This window comes from Catharus ustulatus, chromosome 3 (genome assembly GCF_009819885.2).
Source record: "Catharus ustulatus isolate bCatUst1 chromosome 3, bCatUst1.pri.v2, whole genome shotgun sequence".
In the NCBI taxonomy this organism is placed as follows: Eukaryota; Metazoa; Chordata; class Aves; order Passeriformes; family Turdidae; genus Catharus; species Catharus ustulatus.
The window spans coordinates 60,033,400-60,050,038 of record NC_046223.1 but is presented as its reverse complement, the minus strand read 5'-3'; the positions used below and the strand labels follow the sequence as shown (position 1 = coordinate 60,050,038).

At 36.4% G+C, this 16,639-nt stretch overlaps 1 protein-coding gene across 4 annotated transcripts in view; it reads right to left on the bottom strand.

Moving 5' to 3' along the window:
• HBS1L (HBS1 like translational GTPase) overlaps nucleotides 1-16,639 on the bottom strand; it is a 56,000-nt gene that overhangs the window by 28,137 nt on the left and 11,224 nt on the right. The window contains exon 1 of one of the 4 annotated variants that reach the window (XM_033054394.1): nucleotides 3,959-4,023. The exons of the other annotated variants lie outside the window; for them this stretch is intronic. The gene's annotated coding sequence lies outside the window, so the exon portion shown is untranslated. Of the gene's footprint in view, nucleotides 1-3,958; nucleotides 4,024-16,639 lie in introns of those variants that run through there. 4 annotated transcript variants of the gene reach the window in all.

Genomic DNA, 16,639 nt, shown 5'->3' with positions numbered 1-16,639 from the left:
ATAAAATAAAAACAGACACGTCTTTCACAAACTCCAAAAGAAGTCCCAATACCTCATTACATTTCACTGCTCTAAGTACTGCAAGAAGTAAATCTAAGTGTGCTTCCCTACAAGTAAATGCACTGACTTAACACTAGTAAAATTTTTAAATTTTCCTTCCACAGAAACACATAGTATACATTTATAAATTATAAAAATTAAACTGAACATTAGAAAGTAAAACCTTCAAGGCTTATGAGCATGATAGTTCTCATAATTCAGAATGTTCAGAACCCCAAACTTCTAGCCTATTTTAAGCAAAATAGTTTCCAGAGAGGTATTTGGCATTTAGACTGCAGTGACAGAGTACCTACGCTAAAGCATACTGCACAAGTCAAACACTACAACAAAACTAAAAGTGTACTGATGAACCCTGTCTCAGCATTAAACTGGGATCAGCCTAACACCAAAGGGAACAGACAGACCTGCACTGCCATTATTCCAATACAACCTTGACAAAGAACTCTTCTATTATTCTTGTCTGTGTTTGTACCTTTCTTATGCCGGCCAGTTGGTCTTCTGACTTAACACACTGTTGACTTAGTCAAAAAGTATTACAAATGACATCTGATATAACTTCAAAATTGTTAGCAGTACAATCCCAAAATCAGATGGCACAATAAAGTACCTGCAGGCTGATAAACATGAACGATGATAATGATGATGATGACACAGACAATATGCAGGAAGGAAGTAAAACACTGGGACAGTCTGTAAAAATTAACACAGTCTCTCTAGATGTTCAAGATGGAATAGCAAAAGTATATAGATGTAGTCAACTACCTCCTTTAACTGAGGGCAATTCCCTCTGGATTCCTTTTCTAAAATTGGTTGTAAGCAGTACCTGTAGAAAATCTGTACAAACAAATCAAAAGATTACTCCTGCTACATTATCAAACATAATAGGCTTGATAAGTCCTTTTTCACTTTTGGTTCATATACATCCTTACAGTGAAAGCAACAGGAAGATAAAAATTAAGCTTTTTCTCTAATTCTGTTGGAGGTATGGAAGGTTTCAGTAAATGGAAGAGTTGACTGACAGTCTAGTCTGCTCCCAGGTAATTTAGAGGTGAATCAAAAGAGGAGTCTGTTAAACAGCCATTCTCTCAAGAAAGACATATTGATCCAAATGGATATTGGTATATCTGGAGAAATGCACAATAGCAATAGGTATTTAAATCCACATTGACTTTGTTCAGATGACCGTATCTTTCCAACAGCAGAAACAAAATGCCACTGCTTCCAATTCCTATACACAGAAGTTTCTCCTCCCAAGTAGTCTTTCACTCAAAGTCTAAACTGGTACTGAAACTTTACACTGAGCTACCCCATTGCACAGAGAAGCTTGTTTTTGATACAATGAACCAGAATGTTTCATGTGCCTGAATTCAGCATGAAAAACAAAGACAAATGTCAATTCAGCCATGTCTTGCTTTTTCAGATGGCAATCCTATTTAAATAAATCCATGTCTTACAAACCAACTTACTAATGGTATATAAGCACTGGCAAAGAATCACACCTTCAAGGGAATTATGTTCCAATTAACTGTAGGCAGTTTGCAGTTAGTTTTTCCCCTTGAATACTTCTGACATTTTTATTGGTTATACTGAATCTTCTGTTTTCAAAAATGGATGTGCACTTGAAGGCAGCTGCATACTATTTCAATTTTGAATGGGGCTGAGGATCTTAGATTTAACTGACACTTGGCAGCCAGAATAAAGTTACTTAAGCAGGTCCTCCTAATGCTGTCTAAACCAGCACTGCCATGAAAAAAACCACATGTGCAACACCATGCTTTCTAATCTACAAGATAGAGTTTGCATTCCTTCCTCTGTTACAGACTTTCTATATAACCACAAACAAGCCACTTACACCTCTGTCTGCTAATTATATAGCAACAGCCACCAATTACATAAAAGAAAACAGGGCACTGGTTTTGTGCACCATGTCACGAGCTTATGCACATGCCATGAGAAGACACAGTTCTGTCTGAAAAGCAGAATTAATAACCGAAGCTCCTCTCAAGATAATACTTCCCTTCCTATATGCTGTGCTATGATTTTAAACTATTTTTAAGTCCTATAAAATATTTCAAATAGACTACACATGAGTGAGTCAACCAGAGGTAGATATCACACAATTTCATGCTCAGAAGCATGCATCACCTGTTTGCCCACATATATCTGGGTTTATATTAATATCTAATAAATCCATCATGTCACATAACCCACCCAAAAAACTTCTGCAAAGTCTGCATGTGTGAGAACTTCAACTTAAGAGAATTCCTTTCATAGGCAAACTTCAGTATTTAAACTGGTTCAAAATATCCAGTTTTAGAAAGCCGTATGACATTAGGCTACCATGAACCATAATATACAAGTGGATGCTACTGAACATCCACAGCACTTCCAAAAATAATGCAACAGTCCAAAATAATAGGAAAGACAACTTGCTAAGTCACCACCCAGCAATGAGACACAGCCATTCTAAAGGTATTACTGAAAACAATTCTCCAAACAAGAACTCTGAACTTTTTCTCTTTAAAAGGCAGGTTATTTCCTAATAGAAACCACAGTCAGGGGCTTTCCAGGTAACTTGGTCTCCTTGTTACAACTATTACCTTCTCTGCAAAGTTTCAGATGGTGAATATGATTTTTTTTTTCATGAAACTGGGAGTAGGCATTTTCACTGAAAAATGCTGAAAATAAAAATGTTCACTTGCACCTAACTACGAGAATTTTTTGGGTTTGTTCTTAAGGTTTGATACAGCAAGAGAAGAGAGATACACCAGGTTCTTGAGTGGTGATATTCCTGAGTCTCTCCATCATGGGCCGTGATTCCAGGGTCCACAACACACAAACAGCACAACTTGCTACCCCAAGACTGAAGTTCCAGAAACAGTTTGCTTCACTACATGCAGCTGCAACAACTGGGTGTGCAGCAGCCACAGTCAGAAGGGCTGGCAGTCTGCTACACCAGCTGGCACTCCTCACCTCTCTGGCTTTACTTTCAATGTTTGCAGCTTTCAGCAAGTTGACATCTCTAGTCCAAAATTTAATTTGTTCAAATGAGGGCTCTGCTTGGGGCTGACCTTTTTTTTAAACTTCCAAACAGGGAGAACAAACAAACTGGAAGATAAAAGACACAACAGAATATTTTTAAAAATGGCACCTAAGGAGTGTCATCTGAACTCAAATTTTACCTCGCCTGTGGTCTCCATAGTTTCCTACCACATCAACAAACTGGAGCATAAATTTGTCTGTGATAAATCATAAAAACAAACAAAACTGGAGGGCAAGAGAAGAAAACAATATACTGAGAACTTGCAAGCAGCAAGACACAGATTAGCAACGATGGACAAAGACTAGAAGAATGAAAACCAGTCAAGCAGAGAAGATGAAATGAGAGAGGGACCATGGGAAAAAAAAATAGTATTAGTGAACAACCTAACTTGGGGAAAAACTGTGTATAAGGAGAAGGAGAAAGTAAGAGTTCACATACTCAGTGAAAAGTTACACGCAGAGATAAACATGAAGAAAAGAAGCAAAAGATGAGCAGAACTGAAAGCAAATGCCAGCTATGACTGGAAAAGAGCAAACATGGAAAATAATAATGGCCAATGATTGAAAAAATAGGTAGGAAACTGGAAATGGCTAGATAAATAGTTTGAAATTATGAAGTAGAAAAAATGGAATTGCAATAAAAAATCTGGAATGACATGAGGAAATAAATACTGTGTTTAGGGTACAGAGACTAATTCAACAAAATAACTGAACACAAGTGAATAAGTTAGAGGATTAGAAGGACACAGACACAGATGTTAGATCAGGTTGAAGTGTATGGAGTGGAATGTGTTATAAAAGGCAACAACAATTTTCTTTCCTGTCTCAAACATAGCCAAAATTTCTGGAGTCTCACCATGTCTCTTGCCATCAATACTAACTCCCCGAATGAAGCCAAATGATACAGAATCCAGCAGTCAGTTACAGCTGCATTCTCTTGCTCTTCTCACCTGAAACAAACATCTTCCTGTGAGAATTTTCTGGCCATCAGGACTTACTTAAATTACACATGGTCAAGTCTGCAAGCAGCACAAAATTAAGGTTACCTATATAAAACTATTTTTTTCCCAGCAACTCCTCACTGCAATCATTCCAACAAATGGTATACATTTCATTTTGAATATCTAATGTTGCCACAGAAACACATCTCAGAGAACAGTGTGTAAGTACATTTCTATGTAAAAGATTTTACTCATGTCTATTACAACTGGGAGCTTTCAGCATTTTTACAACTTAAACTTGTATGTCTCAATATTTGGATGCTTAACACAACATTCCAATTTTTATGAAATTATGTTTCAGCAACACACAACAGCAAAGAAATGCACAGACCAGTTCTATATGTAGACCATCAGTACAGTCTTTCCAGAAACATGGATAATTAGTCTGGTTTGCATTCATGGTTAATCTGTTAGGGGAAAGAAAGGCATTGATGCTGTAGCAAAACTCAAGATTTCCAGTTTCACTAAGCCAATACCTCCCCTGTAAAAGAGCGGGGATCTCCTGTACAGAAAGGCAGACTGGGGGGTGGTGTGTGTTTTCTTTTCGAGAGTACCCAAACATCAGCTGTCTCCTTTTGATGTTTCCGATACAGAAAATGCGTAAAGGTCCAATAGGAACTCAACAATCATACAGCAACTTTCTCATCCACCAAGTTTTTCAAAAGGATGTCCCTGTGATATTTCTCATACCTACTGCTTATAGCTCAGTGGACTAAAATTCAGTTCTTCACACGACCGTAACTCAGCGCAACTCATCCTGTAACTACTGAAACCTAATTTGTGGGAGGTGTATTGCTCTGCACTCTAGCAATGCCAATGATACCCATTCTCAACCCGTAACTGAACCTAAGATCTCCTGTAAAAATAATTTATTAGACATTTGCAGTTGTTCTGTAACAGCACCTTTGCTCTCCCCCAGGTACACAACCATAAGTCGTTGGTGGTGTTTTCTAACTCAACGAATTTTTCTTAAATGACTGTGAATTGTCTTTCATTGAGATTTAGAAAAAGCTCAGTCTGATATTTCTGAAGTGCAACTTCCTACCATAAATGGTCATGTAAAGAGCAGAGTCAGTACCATGGGCAGGGCAGCCCTAAAAAGATATCCCCTTTAGCCAGTCACTTAATTGAACAGAACACAGAGTCCATGCAAATTACCAGAATTTCTGTTAAACCTTGGCCCAAAATGAGTATGTAAAACTGAAAGTACAATATGTATGTTCTATTACAATTATATCAAATTTCCAAAAGTAACAAATAGCAATTTCAGGTTTAATTCATAACTAATGTTATAATGCCAGAGGATGGTGCTATTTGCCTGCACATCATCCAGACCATTCAGAAACAACATTGTGCCCTTTACATGTCAACATTATTTATGTAAGTACATTCCTGTTGATTTTATTGAAGGAGTGCAAGGCACTTTACTAAAAGAAAGCTTTCCTGATCCACAACTTTTACTTGTGTACTTAAACTACTTCAGTATGAAACAAAAGTTTAAGAACAGTGAACATGAAAAACATAGAAGCAAACTGACAGTATTTAAAGAGTAAAATCATCTTACATTGGTTCAACTTTTCCACAAACATTCTGCAAATTTTCTCCAGAAACTTAACAAGGTAGCCTTTAGAAGTTGCAGAAGAAAATGTATTTATCAGCCCTACATGACTGTTAAAGCTGCAAATATTTCTAGAATTTTTAAGTTCCAGAAAATTGCAAAAAAATTGTGTGGTAAGAACTTCTAGGTAGACTAGCTAAAGACCTATTTAAATTTAGGTTCTGTGAATCCCCAGTCTTCTCTGCTGGTGACATTACAATCATGCTAGATCCTCTCCATGACTTCAAGGATGGCAATGCAGACAGTATAAAGCAATGCCACAGCACAAGGCACATTTCAGAGTGGAAGACTGGTGGCTTCAGAAGGCCAAAATCCTAATCACATATCAAAAAATTACCAGTTACTGAAAAAAGCAGTTCAGGGGCTTATGTAAGATGTGATTTTAAAGAAGCATGTGTTCAATAGGTTGAGTACAGTTTAAAAAATCAAAATCAAGGTCCAGCTGCACAACAATTACTCACAATACTGTGTATACACAAACACCCATCCCTTACTGTAAACTGAAATACAAATGCATTTAATAAAAAAACCTAGCAGTTGTTAATGAGTACAATGGAGAAATTCACTGACTGACATTGACATCTGCATTTCTGCTTGCAAGGTTATGGCAATCAAACAGCAAATCCTCAGAAACGTCCCCTTTCAGTTTGTGTTTTTTTTGCCTTAAAAAGACAAAAACCAGACATATTCTACTAAATATTTTACAAAAAGTCAGCCAAATACTCCCATTTTGAAAGCTGTACCTATAATGAAGGTAAAGGAAGAGACAGTCTTTACTAGAATTTCATTATAGGTAAAGACAATAGGAGTGGAGGTATAGGATTGCCAGCAGAAATGGAACTGAAAAGATGGAAGTACATTATGTTTGTATTTCAAGGGATTTTGCTATAGTTTGATCAAATTGACTTCTTGATCATCCTTGCCATGCCCACCACCTCCTACTCAACACAAATGGAGACTTCTTCCTGAGCCAGTAGTTAGGGTACTTCTCTAGGATCTGGCAAAACTAAGTACAGTTTGAAAATGTATAACCTTGTAAAAAGTTAAATAACAAATTAACTGAGTTTATTTTAAAATAAACTGAGTTTATTTTTTAAAATTGAATCTTTACTAGTAAAACGCATACATTTAAAAGCCACCTGAACAATTACTTTGAAGATAAAAATGTTAAATGTTCAAATGTATACCATTCAGAAAGACTAAATGTTAAAAACAACAAATTGGAAACAAAAGGAATTAAAAACACATTGATCTTTGCACATGTAAATTAGGTCAAGTTAAACATTTCACACAATTTGTTTGAAGGAAACATGCTGAGCAAACATATCCCCTTCAACAGTGCTTCTTGTACTAGGATTAAATATAAAATAATGAAGCAAAAACACCTAAGAGAACCAAGAAAAGTAATTAACAAGGTGCTGTTTCTCCTTTGCGTTTTTCTCCAAATAAGACTAATATTGATCAACCTACTCTTCCCCACTTGAAGTGTTCCAAGATTTCAGATGAAAGGACGATGTATTGGTTCAATTTTGTATTATTACTCAACATCAACGTATTAAGTGGCGGGGGGTTTAAAAAACGTAACTGCAGGATCACAACTCTTTCCGAGAAATTTCAGAAAAGCTAAGTAAAGTTTAACTCTTTTTCTTATATTGGATTTAGTCTAAAATAATTTTTTAAATATTAGATTTACAAATTATTTCTGTGTAGCTGGGACAGTTTAAGTACTCTAGAGGCATTCAATTTCAAAAACAATACCAGGAGAAAAACCTGAAGATTTCTTCTTTCTAGCCTAATTTTATTTTCAGTATTCTTACATCATGAAACCAAAGGTTGTAGGTGCAACATCAATATGCTATAATACGCTCAAAACCTACAATTCAATACTAGAGATTACATTCACAATGTGCTATTATTTAGCAGAATGCTTTTCCTATTTTTATTCTATACCACTTTAAATATCTTTCCATCTCAATATGATTTGCCACTCATAATGGAACATCAGAAGAGGAACAAAGGGAAATGAGGCTTAAAGTCCAGTCACGCTCATATCTTATAGTTCTTGGTAATTTGTCCATAACATAATGGGATATGTGAAGTTGTGTTATTCCACATGTGACTGCCCACAACTGGGAGAGAGCTTGACTGCTCATAACTATGCCGGTGAACCACTATTTTATTCTATCTTACTACTGGCACTCTAAGATCATCATTTCTGATATAACTAGCTACATCACCACTAGTATCTCTTGCTGGTAGACTTACCAGATATTCCTGTGTTGTAAAGGACACTTTTTTTTGCAGGTACCTCCTAAACTAGAGCAACTCCTACCTTTTGGAAAGAAAGCGCAATCTCAGTTTTGTCCTCAGCGCTACACAGATGAAAGTTCAATTATCACACACACAAACCTACTCAACAGCAGCTGTCTTTAACAAAAGACAAGTAACAACCAAATACATCTACAGGAGAGGATGACCACATTCTCAAAGCTTGAGATAGAAACTCTTAGATAAAGAGGTTTGATACTACCAAGTCATACCTTACTGACACATTTTATTCCAATTCATTTTTGTGATATTTTCTGTTTGTCTTCACTGTAAGATCAACAGGCTTTTTTCAACATCTACTTTTGCTGCTTCCTTTAATTCTAATGGAAGGCACCCTACTCATTTCCTAAATAAACAGAATTAGCTCGCTTGTCATCTTGTCCTGTTCACAAATAGAGTATATTTGAGGAAGGGTAGAAATGAAAAGGAAGCAATGGCTACTAAAAGCACAGTGGGAAAAAAATCCAAAACACTTTACAATTCCTTCTTATTTAAGTATCCTACTGGTAATCCAAAGAACATTCGAATGCGAAACTGCTAAAGATCTCTGAAGCTAACTTGCAAAACAAACTTAAGCTGCAACAATGCAGTAGGCTCATCAAAGGTACTTAATTTATATGCAATCCAGAACCTCCACAGCATCAAAACCAAAATATTAGCAGAAAAAAAAAAACTGAAAAAAGTTCACACAATTATTACCACAAATTTAGAGACTTAAGCTATCTGAAAACCCATGATGTTTTCCTGAACCATTGCTATGTAGTTTGTACAAACACCTAGTTACAAGATTATACAAACACCTAATTACAAGATTATACACCAGAAAGACATTTTTCCCTAAGGAATACATTATGGATGATACCAGCAACAATGGACATCACTAAGGATTTAGAGAACCTACCATTAATTTAGTGATTTATTTGACAGTAGGCCTTTTTGTGGCTAACTGATATAAAATCCTAGAACTAAGTTCTAACTGTATTTATGAGGGAGACCACTGCAAGGAAGAGCACAGGTAGTGGCCAAGCAGAAGTAAGCAAGGTACAATCAATGCCAGAAAAATTTCATTTGCCAGCCTGAAGCAGTGCATTTCACTCTACCATGACTTTAGAAAGGAACTCGCATGGACTCAAGCTGATTGCTTCATGTTTTTCTCTATGTTTCACATTTACAGTAGCACCTGTAAGCACACAGATAGCATCTACAACCTTGTAAGAGTTTTTTTGCATACATGGTATCATAAAAATAGCATCAAAAGCATCAAATTTAAAGCACATTTCTGCCTTGAAAAATATTTATTTAAGATCTTTGGGTAGCACTTTTTTTCCTTTTTCTCAACTCAAGCACAGCACTTGGTGTATACACAGTTATGCCATCTTGCCTAGGGGACAAGCAAAATTAGTCATTTTCCTGTTTATGTGGGTCAGCAATAGGGAAGAGGAAAACATTAAAAATAGGAAAATGTGATTCTAAAACCACAAAAAGTTGCAGCAGGGCCTTGAACAAGGAGTACCCAAAATAACTTCAACTCATATTTTGGAATTAATTAGATAGAAAATTTCCACTTAGGGTGAGCTTCTACAGGCAGTAAAAACACAGAAAAAGAACTGAAGCAACAACCAGTCAAAGCTCTTCCATGTCTTTAACAATATGGCATTACAACTTCTGCAGACACAAGTATGTTCCACAACAAAGTCAGCTAGTTTTCCAAGCTTTTGGCATTTTAAGTATTAATTTCTGACAGCAGACTCATGAGTTTTAATTTTAATGGCCATTTCAATCATCGTAACGGAAGGAAACTGGTACTTCACGTATTTGCAAGGGTCCTCACTGAAGACTGAAAGGCTGTGAACACAGAAGCTGAGATGATGAAAAATAGGTCCTATCTCGAAGAAGAAAGCAGTTCAAGTGTAACTAGAGGCACTTCTGGTGGCATTTCTGTTATGTCTGATATGTATATGCCATAATACACTAGACTATGCAACTGCAACTACTAATATGCTTTGTAACAATTCTGAATCATCAATACTGCAGAAACACATCCAGAAGACTGTACAGAGATGAAGTTCGGATTGATGACACAAATTTTCTAGGGAACGGTATTTGTAGTGAAAAACACTCTGCACAAACAGACATTGTGAAGTAATTTTGTGTTTAAAAGCTTGCACTTTTACATCATCCTGGTTTTTACTTTTTAACTTATTTTCTGAATTTTCCCGTGTTTCCTGTTAGCACACAAGCTCCTTTTTACCAGTAGGTAATGTATTTTAATGTTGCTTTTGGATTGGATATGCCATTTCTAGCATTTAGTTTCTAGAGCTGAAATGCACCATGTCATTAGTTTTCAACTGCGAAACACTACCATGTCAGCATTTCCAATAGCCTTACTCTGAGTACTCAAGCACAAACTTCAGGTAGGATTTACAATCTTTACATTGATACATGACAGCAAAACAGCAGCAGTGATTCGTGCATCCTTAATACAGGATTTAAAAAAAAAAATCTGACTCCAATCATCCCTTTCTGGCAATCCAGCAATGCCATCTGAGAATTTAATAAATTCTTCACTTTACCTTCTAAAGACACTGAGCAAACCAAGTGCTAGTCTTTACTGTGACCTGAATAGACTGAGATAGAAGGACATTGTAAGAACAAGTGGAGCTACAGTTTCCCGTTTCTCTGGTTCTTCTGGAATCCCAAAGTTCTAAAAAGGACACAGTCATTTTTAGTTTCATCCAAGTTCTCTTAGCTTCCAAGCAAAACACTCGATTTTCATCCATGATAGTCATCTACGGAAATGATTGACTTTGTATCGGTTTACACTTTGTCCTAACAAAAGTAAAACAAGCTAGTGTTAGAGGACCATAAAGGAAAACTCAGAAAAAGCCTGGAGTGTCACTTTTTCCAGTGTAGGTGTACAGTATGCATGAGGAGAATCTCAAAAATGCATTTCAAAGGATTTTAAAAAGCTTTTCATTGCTGGTGACACATTTTTCCCTGAAATAAGCCACTTCCTTTCTAAAACCCACACAGTACCTCCATGTCAAGATTCAGTAACTTCGCAAAGTCTGTGTATATATTTTTCTTACTCAAAACACGGAAGTCTTAAATTCTCATTTACTTTCCATGATTTAAGATATATCACACCAGATTTCAAACATTTCCATTGAGAAAAGACATTTTCTTTGTCACAGACGGAATGCATAACATATCTGAGTACAATTAAGTACAACAGGTCCTCATCTCTATAGCAGGCTTTTGAGAATTGTAATGTTACAGAAGAGTTACCACAGCCAACTGAAATTGGGAATAAAAATTTCTCCTGAGCTACCATGTATAAATAATGGATTTTCAAATGAGCAAAATCAAAGCATCAGAGCCTGATTTTATAAACAGCAGTTAAACCTGAGTAACTCTAATGGAAATATACTGCACATCATAATTAAACTTCAGAATGTTTCCTCTTCTTTGGAATTCTCCTTATAAATAATCCAAAAGTATCAGTTTGTCTCGTTTTGGTTGGGTTTTTTGTCATTGAAGGCTCCCAACTTCATCTGTCCATTAACCACAACCAAAAGTGGCAAAAGTTATCTGCTAAAGCAAAATTATCTGCATTCTCAGACTCTGCATTAGGAAGTAACTGCTACTTCAATGTCCATCAGCAACATAACAAGACAGAAAACAAGTATTTGTCCATGGAAAGAGAAAGACCTATGATTCTGAACCAAAGCCAAATCTTGTTGCATTCAACTGAGTAAAAAGAGCTAATTACATCAAGTTATATTGTGGTTTGTGTGATTTTTTTTCATTTTTAAATGCTACTGGTGTAAAGCAAAAATGAAGGAAGATACTTATACAGGAGAGGCACCAAAAAAAATCAGAAATTGAAAAGAAACATTAACAAAATGCCAGGTAAGCACATGCCAATTATAAAATTGTGCTTTTCTTGAAACTGCCCACACTGTATTAACAGTTATGTCAAAATCCTGAAAACATGCCAAATTAATAAAGAGCACAAACCAAAAATACATGTCAGTGAAAAAATACCTCTTTCTCTAATAACATCTATTAACTGCTTCTCTATTAGAGAAAGAACGTAGTAAAGCCCAATATCTACAAATCTAGACTTATATGTGAGACATGTGCTCTATTCCTAGATTATCTGGCATGTCATGAGTAAGGCTTTTCAGCTTCCTGTGACTTACTTTCAACTTTGACTCTTTACTGTGAAGTTTGTTTCTTATTAAATATTTACGAAAATAGACCTGTTCTTGGTGTTATTCTTGAGAAATTACCATAATGCAAAATAGCCAGTGCTACCACAAAGACAGCTCAACTCTAGATTCCTTGCTGCCCCTACAACAATCAAACTAAACAGACTCAGTTTGCAGGACTTATATTTCCTGCAAGGACTGCACATTTACAGACACCTGACCTCCTTCTTGCTCAAGCATCACTAAAATCAAAATCTTAATGTCAGAAAGTGGTTAACAATTCCGTTAATGGTGCCTGAAATAGAATAGAACCTTGCTCAATCACCAGTATGTTTGCTCTGTAACACTAACACAAGCAAAAAGAAATGAAAATGTAGTTTAGCTAGAAAACGAAATGAAAATGCAGAAGATCAATGTCTTTTTCACTGAGAGTACCATTTTCACATAAATACTTTTTAGAAATTTGAATTAAGTTTTCATTCTTTCATGTTGTGGATAAAAAGACTCAAAGTATCAAAACAATGTTTGTCTTCATCAACTATTACCTCCATACATTGACAAAATTACAGTACATTCAGAATTGGAAGGGAGCCACAAGGACTGAGTCCAGCTTCTAGTCCTGCACAGCACCATCCTCAAGAGTCACACCACGCGCCCAAGAGCATCGTCCAAACACCTCCTGAACTCTGTCACACTGTGACCACTTCCCTGGGGAGCCTGTCAGTGCTCAACCACCCTCTAGATAAAGAACATTTTTCTTATATCCAACTTAAACTTCCTCTGAAATAACTTCAGGCCATTCCCTCAGGTCTGATCACTGGTCACCATAGAGATCAGTTCCTGCCCCTCCTCTTCCCCTCACAAAGAAGCTGCAGTTTGCTGTGAGGTCTTCCCTCAGTCTCCTCCGGTCTGAACATACCCAGTGATCTCAGCTGCTCCTCACAGGGCTTCCCCTCAAAGCCTTTCACCGCCCTCTCTAATAATTAAATGTTTTTCTATTGTGACACCCAAAGCTGCCCCCCAGCACTGGAGGTGAGGCTCTCCCAGTTCAGAGCAGAGCAGGACAATCCCCTCCCTTGCCCAGCTGTGATGCTGTGCCTGATGCCCCCAGGACAGGGCTGGCCCTCCTGGCTGCCAGGGCACTGCTGTCTCCTGTTCAACTTGCCACGGACCAGGACCCTCAGGTCCCTTTCCATGGTACTGCTCTTTCCCTTGTTGACCTTCACTTTGTTGACTGGTGACTGCTCAACCCTCCAATTTATTGAAGCCTCTCTGCAGGGCCTCCCTGCCCTCAAGGGAGTCGGTAGCCCCTCACAGTATTCCATCATCTGTGACCTTGCTCAGTATTCCTTCCAGTCCTGCATCCAAGCCATTTATGAAGATGTTGAAGAGCACAGGGCCAAGGATGGAGTCCTACTAGATATATCTGATGTCATCTCACTCACTATAAACCTCTGTGCCCGACGATGAGCCAGCTGTTCAACCATCTCACGATGTGTTTATCCAGTTGTGTGCTGGACATTTTGTCTGGAAGGATCCTGTGAGAGACAGTATTGAAAGTTTTATCGAAATCCAAAAAGATTACATCAATTGGATTCCCTTGGTCAACTAAGAGGGTTACTTCGTCATAAAACAAAATCAGACAGAACTTTCCTCTCATTAAGCCATACTGGCTGTGACTGTTGGGTTGTCTTTCAGATGTTTTTCCATACCTCCCAGAATAATTTCCTCCATAACTATCAGACAATGAAGTGAGACTGACGGGCCTGTAATTTCTGGGGTCCTCCTTAATGCCCATCTTGAAAATTGGGACAATGCTCACCAGCTTCCAGTCATCTGGGACCTCAATGATGATGAGTAAATATTTCATGAGTAACTTTTCTCTAAAATCTCCATAACCTCTTTATAAAAACAATAAAATATTTTTCACTATGTTTTCATAAGTCTAATTTTTAAGAAATGGTTCAAGGATTCTCTTTCAAGTATCATTTTAAACTCTACAGACTACAAGCATTTTACAGATTCTAGTCATCTTCAGGTCTTACTATAGGACAATGGGTTATTTTCTAAAGGAATCCTACCAACACTAAGCATTCTAATCAATTATTTGAGCAACAAACTACTGACATACCTCAGAAGTCACTGACAACTGCTTCTAATGGGCCATTTTTAAGCATGCAATGTAACAAATCCACAAACCAGATAAAGAACGTTTCCTTGATGATGCTAGAAGCTGATGAGCAATTTCATACATATTGTTCACCTCAAGAATCACCTAAAATCACAAACTGCAATCAGCTTTTATTCTTTGGTAAAATGGTGTACTTGAATAGACATGTAAGATATCCATAAAAATTCAACTCAATTAAAAACAAAAAACCCAAAAAACCACAAACAAACAAACAAAAAAAACCAAAAAACCCCAAAAACAAAAAACACACAAAAAATAAAAATAAATTTTAAAAAGCCTAACAACTACTCAAAAAACCAGAAGCACCCATTTTCAGGACTTTAGGAAGTTTACTGTATGAATTTCAGTGTGATTAAATATTTGCTTGAAATATTGAACTATAATCAAACCTAATACAGAAACATTCTAAAAATTTGAGTAGTTGAGTACTTTAGATTTGGAAAAGATATGATTGTTTGTATAACCCTAGCCTACAGCTCTTGTATAAAGGTAAACTAGTGCCCTTGTATAATGGCACTGTAATAAACTACATATGCTTCATAAAACGTCATCAAGCTATATCCTACCTTCATATTATTTTTTTGTCCACACATTCATTTTTGCAGTAGTCGTTGTTGCTGTTTAACTTCTTGCATAAGTGCAGATTTTCAGAAATTGTTGATTACAGAAAAATGTTTTTGAATGGCAGAGTAAGGAAATAGGGCAAAACATGGGACTGCAAAGACTACCTCCCTGCAGCAATCAGTCTCTTAGAAATAACATTTTGAAACACTATTGTGCAACAGTTCTAGAAATTCAAGCAGCTTGCTGCATGTGAAACTTAAAATCTTAAAAACTGTCCAAATAGATTTTGCCTTACTTTCTCCACAGGAATCTTTTGTTCAAAGAATGCCCATGCAAACCTAGACAAGAACTGGAGTCTTTTTCCACAATAGATACAAACATAACAGAACATTCAACTCTATTTCTATCAGGAAAGTTAACAAGAAATTGTAATTAACTCAGTCCTTTAATAATATGCAGTTTATTTACATACATAAAGCAATATCCAGAAGCGCATTTTGTATTAAAATAGTCAGCAGCCATTTAAAAATTATGCACAAAATAGATTTGATGTACTAAATGCCTCAGGAATATACAGGAGTAGTATGTCTATGCAGTTTAATATTATCTTTTTTTGTTTATATGCAAATACAGACAAGTATTTTGCAATGTTAATATGTGAATTCCAAAACAAGTAACACAATTAACCCATATTAGCCAAAGATAGACAGTGGTTGCAAAGGGGGCGGGGGGAGAGGGTGAATTATATACATAAATTAAGAAAATAAGCTCACCATGTCAAGCATAAAACAGGCAGATTTAGTTTACTAGAATTCTAATATTCATTAAGCACAAACCCTTCAGTGCAAAGGCCAAGCACAGTTGTTAAATAAAAATGTCACATACCATATCATGCAGTATTCTAACACAATTAAACATGTCCTTGATACTATAAACCTCATTATCAATAAAGAATTAAAGGAATAATTAAGAAAATTATTAAAATACCTGTTTAATTTAAAAAGCAAATATAGTGACACAATACTTCTTGTTTAGAAAAACAAAACAATAAAATTGTCTAGGCATGAAAATAAATCTCTGCTGAAAATTAATTGGAATTCAGGTTTATCCATCACTTAGATACCTTCTCCAACGTTCAGCCTGCAGGTCTATATTAATTCAAGGCTCACTTCAGGATTCAGGATTGCAAACTGAGGAAAAATCCCTGCCCTACTGTTTACACACTGAGCAGCATATACTTCTCCTTCATGACCACTAACACCACAGTCAAATGCCAATGAAAAAGTAATTATATATGAAAATCTAGCTATCTAACAAGATCCAAAGTTGTTTACTAAGGTAACAATCCCACAGTAAGATCCATGATAAACATACAGTGCTGATGCTCTTTGGCGAACTTCAGTCACTTGTCCAAGCTTTAATCTGCATGAAAACTATGCCAAAACTGAGCTTCAAGCACTACACATTGTCCCCTACTACTTGTTCCAATGGTATCCACAGGACCCATATTTAGTTATGTGTCCAGTTCATGCTTTAAAATTATTACAAATGTTAAGAATTTTTATGCAAATAAGGGCAGTCAGGGAAATGGGGAAACAGATCCAAGAGAAAATAAGAAAAT